General features: G+C 33.8%; 1 pseudogene; it reads right to left on the bottom strand.

Moving 5' to 3' along the window:
* Positions 1 to 11,950: 11,950 nt before the first annotated feature.
* LOC127096550 (F-box only protein 8-like) lies at positions 11,951 to 13,355 on the bottom strand (annotated as a pseudogene).

Here is a 13,355-nt window from a genome sequence, read left to right on the forward strand (position 1 = left end):
TATATATATATATATATATATATATATATATATATATATATATATATATATATATATATATATATATATATATATATATATATATATATATATATATATATATATATATATATATATATATATATATATATTGTACCGAGAATTTTTAATTTCCGATAGTTCAAAAAAGTTGGATTTTTCCTTAATTTTTAGATTTTCCAGTGATATGTAGGAAATTTTGAAATTGGCGGTAATTAACTAATTTTTTGCTTTTTTTTTCATTTTGCAGTGAAGTCTAAGTGAAAATACCACACCATTGCAGGCATGCCCACAGATAGAGAGACATCCCAGGCTAGGGTTGATGAGGCAGAGTCTTTTCAACTACGGGTTAGACGAGTCGTTTCAACCGGTTCACATTGGAAATGGTTGGCTGAGCAGGGGCAGATATATGCACCCCGTAGCACCCGATACCGAGTGAAGTGGTGTCATTTAGAAGCTGGAACTCTATTGGAGGTGCAACACCATTGAAGTACACTTCTTCCTTAATCAAAAATTGACGAAGGGGCATTTTGAGATGTTTTTCTCAAAAACAAATGACCTTTATTTATACAACTTTAAATTCATTCCTGGCCACACAAAACGGTCGGTATAATCACAGTCGTCCAAAACTGTCTGCAAAATCGTAACCGTTGGAAATCTTATAAAATTGCACTAATGGAAATTTCATATTGGTTGAAATTTTCGGTATAACATAATACTTTTAAAAATACCTGTAAAATTTCAAGCGTACCGAATTTTTTTGAAATTTCTAGCATTAATTCATACCCGAAATTCTGAATACACTATTAGTTAATTGTACCAGAATTTTGAAATTACTTTCGAATTTTTTTATGCAAATTTAATTCAAATTTTGAGCAGGGGAACTTTTCAAATTATGAAATTAAGTGGGATTCCAGGTATAAAAGAGTGGATGACATGTTAAATCCTCCTTCCTTGGTCATAAAGGTGAGGCATAACTGCCCATTAACTCTACAACATTGACCCAAACGAGCGTAAATACTTCTCGCCTAAAGAAAAATGGGACTCTAAATCATCATACATATCTTTTACAACCCTAAAGAGTATCACATTCACAATAACCATAATACAAGACTGGCATAACAGTCTGATTGCTATCAAGCATCGTCGGTCACTAGTGTAGCGGTAAATTTTTTGAGTTTAAGTTATTGATTAACTTAACACATAAAGCAAGAGTCGTCATCGCACATTTATTATTTCCAAAAGAAAAGGGAAAAAAGTACGAACAAAACCCAAAGAAAATTAAAAAAAAAACTAATAAAAAGAGAGGGGTCATACAATATTTTCACTTCACCCTTCTTGAGCTTTCACAAATCGCGGAGCAATGGAAGCACATACCACATAAACAATGCTCCTATATTAGGATCGGTGTTTAAAAACCAGATCGAACTAGCTAGTCAAATTGGGAATGAGATCTGATCTGATTGTTGAACCGAATAAATTATTAAAGGAATGGGCATCGACCAGAACCGATAAAAACCAACGAACCGACAATTTTAAAAAACCGACGAATTAAATGTTTGTTTTTTTCTTAAGACAAAACAATTTCGTTTTGATAAATATTTTTAAGAAATATTTATAATATAAATAGAATTTAAACAGTTATCTCTCCTTGAATTTAATTTATTAACCACTACAATTATTTTGTTATTCGTGCAATTAAACTTTATTCTAAATTTATTTAGTTTTGTATTATTTTGTTGTGTGGGATGACTATCTTTAAAAATTGAATTTAAAGAATGAATTTGTAAAATTGTGATATTTTGAAATTTTGTAGGTATGTAGAGTCATCTAGTTCGATCGGTGAATAAACCGAATTATCCGATTTAATCTGATTTAATTATCCAATTTGACCAGTGACCTAGTGGTTGACCAATGAACCAGTGACCCGATCCGATTTTTAAAACATTGATCAAAACAAACCTATTTTTAGACTCTATCGATGACGACATGTATTAATGTGCCATGGATTTGAACTTCGGTATGATATGAGCCTATTTAAGTCATTTACACAACAAATATTTAGTTACTCTTACTGAAGCAGCAGAGGGACCATGCAAAACAAAGGGTAAGAAAAAAGGAGGAAATGGTGAGTGTTGCACTATGTGTTGTCATTAGAGGAATATAGACACACAAGGAGAATAGGAGAAGAAACATAGAAGAATGAACGTCTTTGTTTTTATTTTAAAACCAGAGTTTTTTAACATGAACAATTCAGCCAAACGGTTTTAACAAGTTCCTCTATTCTGATCCCACAAGCTTCACAGCAAATTCAACTGGGTTTGAAAGGTAGGATCATGTGATCCTATATGCGTCAACTAGCAATGCATTGCAAGAAAACCCTAATTTTAGGTCTTTTTGCTTCGTTTCTTCCAAAAGAGTCTGAAAGTGCTAAATATCTGAAAACAAGGGAAAAAAGAGCATAATAAAAATAAAATGATAATAAAGTCCTAATAAACATGTAAAATCCGAGTCAAAAACACGGTGTAATTCGGTGTGATCAAAGACCTTCGGTCTTATGCCTACGTACCAACATAAAAATAAGGGATCAAAACCCCGTAGTTCGTGGTAAAAATTTCAAAGAAATTGGTGAATTAATTTTAAAAAAAGTTTAGTAGAAAGAGGCACAAAGATGGCCAAAGATTTGAATGTGGTTGTTAGTTCTTTTTTGTCCCTTTGAAATTAAAGTCAATATGGTTAAGTTCATTCACAAGCTTGATTTAGGAAAAAGGTTAAAAATTCAATGGCATAAGGCCAAAGTTTCTAATCATTAAAACATGTCTAATTTGAAAAACACAAATAGAGAAGGCTTTGAAAAGAGGGAGATATTTGAAATTTAAGAAGTGGGAGTAGATGAAGAGGTTATCCTAGACAAAAATTTAAAAGTTAAGAGTTGGAAAGATCTGACCAATGAGATGCAATCGACAAGACTAGAATGTCAGATAGAAAGCCATTTTCCTTTAGACTTTATCAAGAAACAAGCATAAGCAATATCCAAGTAAACCATATGAAGACCAAGGCATCAAATAAAGATGGCCATAATATCCAAGAAAGCACTCCAATAGCTAACAGCCTTCAATGTCCTCCAATGTATCAAATGAAATATTCCCTTGATACACTTACAAAAACAATGATCAAACACAGAGACAAAGTGACAAGTGAACCAAGGGGAACTCAATGCTTGCATCAGATGAAATACACTATCAAATATGTCTCTGTCTCAGAATAGGGGAATTGGTCAAGTCCTTTAGCATAGGGAAGTTGCCTACTTCTAAGTCCAGGAGTTCATATCAAGTCCAATAGTCCACCATGATATCTTTTAGGGATGTTGTTGTTACTAGGTATTTTGAGGTCCTAATACCACAAATAGGACAAAATCATAAGTACACAATATGTACAAATACAAATGATATGGCTCAAGTGAGCAAGGTGAAAATGACTGAAACATAAACATCTTGCATGAAATGTAAATGGCACTGAATGATAAATGTACTTGAATTTAAATTACATTAAGTAAATAACTTGAAAGTAAAGCAATGTTAATAAGAAGTTAGTCAATTTTTAGTGAAGAGTTTTAATTGTTTAAGTTATTCTTTGGAGAACACAACAACCATTCATTCACAAGTATGAATACATGAACCAAGACATCATCCATGAGAAGGGCTCCAACTTGGATAAATCAATAAGTATGCCACTAGCTCTGATGAATGGGAAAAGGTCAAATTTTCCCACAATGCCTTGAAGAATGGGAGACTTACAATCTCACTTACATGAATGATATGCCTTTTGGAACAACTTTAGCTCTATGTTAAACAATCGTAATTGGACTTATGTAGAAGTCACAACTATCTGAGGTCGAGAAATAAAAATATAGGTGTTAGTGATTGTTAGAGAGACGGTATAAAGAACCATACTCCTAAAACATACCACACACAAAAATAAAGTGGGAGAGACCTATCCCAATCAGACTCATGTTGATTCATTTGACACAAGGTCATTGATGAATCAAATAACTATTGATATTTGAGATTTCATTGGTCAATGGATGAGTTGGGAAGAATAGGGATGAAGATGAAGAGGGAAGGGGAGATAGAAACCCAAATTGATCATAGGAGGAATTTCATGTGATTAATACTATCCATTCATTTTGGGGGATGAAATTTACATTTCATCAACCCCCTAAATCCAGGAGTATTGGTCAAACAAAAGTCAAATCAACCATGACCAAGACCAAACAAAAAGTCAAACATCACAAGATCAATTCAATGTCTAAACAATATTTTTAAACAATTAAAAAATTAAAAATCAATTTTAAAATGCATTTTTAAATGGACAAAACCTCAAGTCCCTTCAAAACACCAAATAAATGGGCAAGGGATTTATCCTAGGTCAAACAAGGTCAAAGGACCTTAGACAAAAAATTTAACAATTTTTGGAAAGTCAGAAGTATTTTAAAATATTTAAAAATAAGTCAAAAATCAATTAATTCACAAAAATACCAAAATTAAACCAAAAAATGATTTTAATTCAAAATGTCGAAGAGGAAAATATTTAAAGATTTTTGGTGAAAGTTTCGTATTTTTTGGATTAAGAATGACTTTAATATTAATTAATTAAAATAATTGGATTAAAAGAAAAATCAGAAAATAAAAAGAAATTAGAAAAAATAAGGGCCATCAGATCTCCCTCATTAATTGAGGTGACAGATATGATGGCCACAAGCATGCACTCCATCATGCACCACAGTCAACACGTGTACACGCTTGGTAATCAAAAGCGAAGGCCAGGATTAAAACATTTGAACAAGATCAAATGGTTGGGAAGGCGCCAAAAATGGGATGACCTTCATATCGCAAAAATTGAGCAAGTTATGATTCATGGAAGTTGACCTCCTAACTAGGGCACAAACAAAATGACTTTCCAAGACAAATTAGATCTTTATGACAACATGAAAGTTGTTTGGAATGTCATAAAGAGTAAAGTTTCTTTTAGAATAATTTTCATATGACAACAATTGTAGGAGATAGGGTCTAGAGAACCCCAGTTTTGACTAGTTGACTTTCTCTGGTCAACCTCTTTGAACCAACTTGCAAAATTGAAGTTATATTGCTCTTCGGGGCTCATAGAGAATCATATGTTCTTGAGATGATGTATAATGAAGTATCCCATAATATCTTTGATCAATTGATGAAAAAACTTGTTGAGGAAGTCACACAAGATACCCAGATGAATTAGGGCTTCCAAGGCAAACAAGCTTCAAACTTTTGAGGAATTATTGATCAAATTGACAAATGAAGAACATGGAGATGCATATATGATGCTTATAACCATTTGAACATTTCCTTTATTGATCTCTTGCATTGAGGGTCTCAAACCCTAGTTGTGAACTTGGTGGGGGCACAAATGGACACACACCTACAAAGGTACACATAGACATATTTTTGGTATTTTGGTTAGAAAACAATAAAAAATAAAGTATGATACAATCAAAAGTGCTTGGTGATCTATCCCAATACAAACCCAATGAATGAGGGGTGGGGAGGATACCAAAGTGTGGTCTCAAAGCCAATGCAGATCATGAGATAACATGAGGGATCTTAGGGACAAAATTGAGGTCTTACAATCACGACTAGTGGGTAAATGTTACACTCAGTCTTATAGTGTAGATTATCAAGAGACAATTACCCCAGTAACCAAGCTCAACACTTGGAGGATACTTTTGTTACTAGAAGCAAACCAATATGGCCTCTATTAGAATTTTATGTGAAAATGATTTCCTACACGGAGAGGTTTTAGAAGAAATTTAGTCCTCAAAATACTTCCATTAACTGATGGTAAAAAACAGTCTGCCCTCTGCCGAAGGATTCGTGTCTGAGGGATTGTGTTGTGTTATATTTGCAAATAACCATTCCTAGGGAGATAGCTTAGGATTGCCTTAGGAAATGGGTGACGGTGAAAGGTCTCCTGAAGGGAGGTATCACCACGCCCTTACGTTTTCCTTGCCCATGGGAAGAAGAAACATTGGATAAGACATGTCTTGGATAATGGGAAAGTCAAGATAGTTACTGACTCATGTATCCCTTGGGAATAGGAATTCAACTTTCTACCTTTTGACTGGGTGGATGATGACCTTTTCCAAGAAAGCCCTAGGAATCAAGAATTCCTATAAATAACCCATCTTTCAAGTGGGGAGAGGAACTCATACATGCTTACTACTATCCATTATTACTCAGAGATCACTTCGCTCCTAGTAACCTTAATGACATTAATAAACAACATAAATTTTAGTAAATATTGCTCTATTTACGTCCCGAGATCTACATTAGTCACTATTGCTCAAACCAGGACTAAGACTTGATGTTCAGGCCATAGATTGTCCGATTTGGGACTCTTAACACCCCCTCCCAGGCCCAAGATTTACGTATGGACCCTGGAACTAAATGGTGGGTGGCCCAATGGATCTTAAACCAGACCCTATACCATCTTTAGAAATTGTAGGTTGGGACTAACTCATCCCTACAAAACTGAATTGTAAGGTGAGGATTGTCCCTACTTGAAAACACTTGTAAAGTGAGACTCTTAATATTAAAAAATACATGTAAAGCACAAAAATACATGTAAAGCATAGTAGCAGTATCACTCTACTAAGTTAATATATTTATTATCAAGTTACGAACACAACAATTTGCCTAATTATTAAAATTAAACCTGTGAAACAAAAACCATATCAATTCACATATTCGAACCTAAAAGAAAAAAATTGATGTAAACATAGCAAAATGGGTGAATAGATGGTCCTAAACTTAAGGAATGCAAAAAACATGCAAAGAAGCTACCACACAGGGACATGTTTGGACACTACACCAACGAAAACAATTACATGCTGGCTGAAAGTAATGAGGATAGGATGCAACCATAACCACCACTTAGCCAAACCCTCCAACCTTCCATCAAACAGATTAGCTTCAATGTCTACTCGTTCATCTTCATCTTCATCTTCAGACATGTTGCTCATGTACCTTCCTTCCTTATGTGAAACAATTTAGATTATCAAATGGAAAAAACTATCACTCTACTCATGGAATTATGCACAATTCATACTACTTGAATTGCATTTGCTACCTGTGAACTGTGATGGTTTCCTTCCATAATCTGTAATGATTTTATGTTATCTTCTATCCAAAGATCCGATAATTCTTGACATTGTTCACAAATTCCAAGAACTAGGTTGTTTAGAAGAGATTTATAAGTGCTTTTCACTAAAAATGAATTGTTTAAGTACATTTTTGTTGTAAGATAATTCAATCGTATTTTATGAACTAAACCATATTATTGATTTAGATTAGGCCTTGTCATGTTGACCTCTAACATGAATCCTTCCAACTAAGAATATGAATTGGCACATGATGATGTGGATGGTGAATGTTGCTTGTTGTGTCACAGGTCTGCACTAATTTTTAAGTGAATGAAGCTATGCAAATGATTTAAGCATAATTTCAAAACTCTTGAGAATCTAACTTAACACGTTGCTATCTGCTTTTTCTGTTTATTATCCATAACTAGTTACCTAATCTAACAAAAGTTGAAGCCTTCAGACCCAAATAATTAATATTGCACACGAAAGAAGGAAATTTTTAATAATTTAGAATACATTTAGTATCCATGTTTCTCTAGCTATCAACCACTGAGGGAACACCAGAGAGTGAGAAGTTGCAAGCGCGTATCATATTGCACTACTCTGGGCTTTTAAGTAGAGTATGATGTTTGAATCGAGGACCATATTGTTTCCAAACTACCTAGTTTGATCAAATCAGTGCTTTTCACATTCAAAAATAGTTGAATGAGCGTGCAACATGTCTGGGTTAATTTTTTGCGCCGCGACAATGTAGTATTTGATTCAATGCCCCAAATTCTACAAAGCAACAGTTCATTCCTAGTCTATTTTGCAAAGCATCAATATGTTGACTACTTCTAAATCATCATCGTCGCTATCATCATCATTACTTTTATCAATGATGAAGATTTTTATGATGACAGCAATGGAGATGATTTAATGTCTCAACAGATTTGATGTTTTGCAATATAAATTAATAGAGAACAAACAATTGTTTTGAAGAATTTGGGGCAATAAACCAAGTTCTATGTTTTAAAGAGTGATATAGATGAAGTATGAGATGGATGCAATTCGAAAATCATGTATGATCTAAGTTGCATTTCAAATATTACTTAATTTTTGGACTATTATTTTCTAAGTCAGTTTAAATGAATGCATGTTCAATGAAGGGAGTGAAACAAACAATCTACATACATTATAATAAACTCAACAACAACATATATATCAATAAAATAACAACAACATACCTTTTCCTAAAAAAATCATGGAATAATCTGAAGTTGATCTACTTTTTGTTGCGAGGAAGAAAAAGTACAAGGCATATAAAACTTCCAAAAATGATTCATACTTCTTCTACTATTTCTCCATAGCAAAACAAAACATTTATGAACCACACCCATAATATGAGTTAACCTATTTTGGAAATATAAACTAGCATTAATATTATAATATAACAAGAAACAACAAAGTATTAGGGAAGTAAATCATGCCACACAAAAAATGCATGTTAACATAAATAAGCAGTACACTCTAAAATAAAAACCACAACATAACTACCATTAACATTGTAACATAATAAGCAACAACAACCAACAGTACATTGTTAACCCCAAAAGGAAGTAAATCATGCAACGACAAAAAGCAAAATGTTAACAACAACTAACAACAACTACCCATAACAAATAAAAAAAAAACAACAACGACTAACAACAAATCATGTAAAACATAACAAAGTCTTCAATCTTCATGCCTAGTTGAACTCGTGCAATTCTCAAGGTCTTCATCAGATTCAGAGTTAGTTACATTCAGATTCATAAGGTCATTCACAATAGCTTCTACCTTCTTCATCTTTTCAGGGTTAAGATTCCTGAAATGAATCTTCTTATTTCCCGTTCCATCAGAAGGTACAACAACATACAACAACAAAAAACATAAACTATCGAACAAGGAAGAAGTAGAATACCTTTATATATGAAGCGAGAGCTAATGACGAAGAAGAGATAAAATGGGTGCTAGGGTTTCTCTGTGATAGATACGATGATATTGTCAAGAAGCGAGATCTAATTCGCTTATATTATAAATATGTAAACAATTTCACCATGTTTGTATTAAAAAACCGTGATAAATGTAATGAATTTCACAATGGTTCTCACTATCAACCGTGGTGATAGGTATTTCAATTTAATTTATATATTATAGTTATAAGCACAACATCAATTGTAAAGAAAAAGTATAAAATTGTTGGATCTGAGATTCGAAATGTGTCACTCCATAAATGTATAATCACGATTTATTAGTTTGACTGTAATGCAAGGTATTTTCGTAAATATAAATAAAAAATCGCATCCGTAATTGAGGTATTACCATGGTTAACAAACAGACCATTGAAGTTTAGTATGACGAAAGGTCTATTTTGTAGTAGTTATGATCCACGTAAGCCTCATATGGATGCTATAGAGAGGATATTAACATATTTGAAATCCACTCCAACTAAAGGAATATTGTTCTCAAAACAATGGTCACTTGAGGGTAGAAGGCGAAGGTTGCGAGAAACACAAAAAAAGGGGTTTGAATTGGGTTTCTAAAACAAAAGCTTTTTCAAAACCAACTCAATCAAACAATAACACGAACAAGAAAATTAACAAAGTTATTTTTATACTGGTTTGCTGATAAGGAAGATACCTCCAGTCCACCCTACCAAGGTGATTTTTCCTTCTCAACAAGGACTTAATCCACTATAATCGAAACTGATGACAGACACCATAAATACAAACCGTGTTTGTCTTCTTGAGTCTATTTGACTAAAACCTAGTCACTCAAGGAAACCACTCAAACAACTTTGAGATTTACAAGTTTGTGTTTACAAGTATTGAATCTAAGAAAGCATATTAAAACAAGTTAAATACAATGAATATCTTCACACGATAACGAGCAAAAACTCTTGTGTGTTTATAAAAACTATACACAAAAATAATATGAAGTTCAGCAAAAGTGTGTGTATGAGCATAATTTTAGTGTAGTGAATTAGAAGCTTCTTCCATTCTTCCAAGCCTCCTTTATATAGGAAGTTGAAATATCAGTTGGAGGGTAGAATTGGAATAGAAAATTGCAGTTGTCTCTTTGTGCAACGGTTTACATATAGGAGAAAAAATGGTACAATAGTGGAAGGAAGGGTGCTCTTGTACTGTGTACTACTTTTCTGATGTAAAAAACCTTTTGATCTTATCTTCTAATCTTCAGAGAGTTCTGACGAAATGATATTGAAGCATGCTTAGAATGATTAAGAGACTAGTTGACAAAATCTTCAGAACCTCGGTCTTCAAAGTCTTGACACAGTTCCTCAGAATTTGGTCTTCAGAGTCTTCAGATCTTGTTTTTCATAAGCTTCAGAACTTGAGCGGAGAATCTTGAAGGCTGACAATCCTCCAAAGACTATTCAATCAGAGTCATATTCATAAGCTTTAGCACAAACAATCATCAAAACCGTTGTCTAAGAGCTTTCTAGAACTCAACAACCTCTTGTAGAGCACTTGTATCTCTTCAGAGTCAGAGTGTGTTGATTCCAGAATTTGATGACGTCATACGTCAGTTCTTCAAAGTCAGAACATGTTAGCAAAAGCTACACACTAGATAAAAACCATTAGTGTAGAAAATTATTCTCTAAGAAACAATGCATTATTATCATTAAAACTAAAGGCCAGATGCATAACCAAATATTTGTAGGATCAAGCGCTTAACACTGTGCTAAAAGCAATTGCTGTTAGTGAGGGTGCAACTTTATTTCCTTATAGTATGAGCCCTCAGGGGCTGCACCTAAAGCGAGGTTGTAAGCTCCCTCTAAGGGCCATGGGTTGGGACGTTAAACCCATTCGAATCCCTAAGGGTGACGCTAGATTTATTTATCCAACAATCTCTCCCCCAGTGTCAGCCGGGGGGATTCGAATCCATGACCAAGCTCTAATACCACTTGTAGGATCAAGCGCTTACCACTGCGCTAAAAGCAATTGCTGTTAGTGAGGGTGCAACTTTATTTCCTTATAGTATGAGCCCTCAGGGGCTGCACCTAAAGCGAGGTTTGTAAGCTCCCTCTAAGCGCCATGGGTTGGGATGTTAAGCCCATTCATCTTGTGGCAAGTTATTTTCATGGAAATTATAATTATAATGATGATGTAATATATATTGCTTCCGTATAGATATACTAAATAAAAAGGAAGCAACTATGAATGATTTATCTATTATGAAAGACATTAATTAGTGTTTATTTATCTATTTTACAACCGATTAATTAGTGTTTATTTATCTATATTGAAAGCTCTTATTTTTCTTTTAAAAACAGTTAAATAACCATCGACAGTTATATTGGTACCCATTTCCATACCGTAAAATCAACACAAGGAGTAATGGATTTTAAAGATGAAAACAGTGACATGCAAAATACACACATTGTTTTCATATAGAGATATGCATCAGTATCATGAAAAGTTACACAATGTTTATTCCTAAAACTCAAGTATATATGTTATGGTCTTCACTACCTGCATTTCAGCATATTCACGCTCTTAAAAATGAAATAGAGACATAATCAGTTTGCAAATTAAAAAAGAGTATACAATTCCTACAAATGAAATAGAGACATAATCAATTTGCAAATTAAAATTAAATTGATAAAATATAATAATTATGAATTTCTGAAGTTGAAAAATCACTTTGTATACATGGTAAAAATCCTAATAACCATAGAAATATACCTCCGGATGAAAAAAAAAAGAGAAAAAAAAACTAGTTACTTGATCCTCCAATCGAAAGAAGGCTTTCCTTGTAAAGTCTGGTATAACAACAATAATCTTCTCCTTTAATCCCAAGCTCCTCAATTATTTGGGTGATCAAATCAACATAGGCTAGCCCATCATCTATTTTTCTAAAGAAAATGTATCCGTCAAATCCAATTGGGGCCAGTCAATGGAAGGCATGGGGCCACAAATAAATAGTTTGATCCATGATTCTTTCACACCGAGTTCACCCAGAATAGATATGTGAAAAATATTATTCTTGTCATGATTTGTGATACAAGCAATTGATCCATTTAACCCCGTCAAGTATCCATCATCCAAATCAGATCTTTCATCAATGGGCGTTCTAAAGAACACCTCATGACTCATGTCAAATGACATCATAAATATTTGATCATGTTTACCCTTAACCAACCAATGACATGCACCATTCATGTACAATTCCTCCCCATTAAATGGGTTACCAACACACCATTGAGCCATATCATCCATGTGGAGTATCTTCCAAGAATTATTTCTTAGACTATATATCTCAAAAAAGGAGAAATACATTATACCTTGTGGTGGAGGAGAATCAGGATCATAGTCATTACAACTTGAGCTATCAAACGTTACATATTGAATCACCTTAAAGTCATCTCTTACTTGGTCATAACCAAACCCATGAAAGTCATGAAACACGCCAAGGCGAGGGTGTTTTGGTACAAGCTCATCGGGGCTAGGAGGAATGACAACGAATTCTTCAATAGCTGGGTTCCACAATACATATTTGACCTTATTAGAATCTCTCCTTACAACCTTTGTCCCGATACAAAAAACACCGCTAACACTTGTTTTTCCCAAAATATTAAGATAAAAGTCATCCTCTTGAAATGGAGGTGGCAAAGTTAATTTGATTCTACTATCGAGCAAATTCAATTCAGGATGGTAACGATCAGCACAATCACGTTTAAATATGAGGAGATATGTACGATGATCGTCGGAATTGCTATGAGATATGAAGTGGTTGCGGAACATATTGATGAAATGAGAATTTTCAAATAAAATGGACCATGATTTGCGTACGCAACCAAAACGCTTCAATGATTTAACTGGGAGTTTCGAAAGAACATGGAAGGCAACATCATCGTCAATATACTTTCTGCTAACCTTTGAATCAGACCACTTGTTAAACCGCAGTGATAGCTTCTGCTGATAATCCATGAACAAGTTGAACGGTGATGATTTCTTATGTTGATAATCCGTGGTCGAGTTTAACAGCGGTGATTACTTCTACAAATAATCTATGGTCAAGTTGAACGACGGTGATTGCTTCTGCAAATAATCCATGGTCGAGTTGAACGGTGGTGATAGCTTCGGCTGATTCCGCTTACAAAGAGAGGAAATTTCTTCAA

This window comes from Lathyrus oleraceus, chromosome 6 (genome assembly GCF_024323335.1).
Source record: "Lathyrus oleraceus cultivar Zhongwan6 chromosome 6, CAAS_Psat_ZW6_1.0, whole genome shotgun sequence".
In the NCBI taxonomy this organism is placed as follows: Eukaryota; Viridiplantae; Streptophyta; class Magnoliopsida; order Fabales; family Fabaceae; genus Lathyrus; species Lathyrus oleraceus.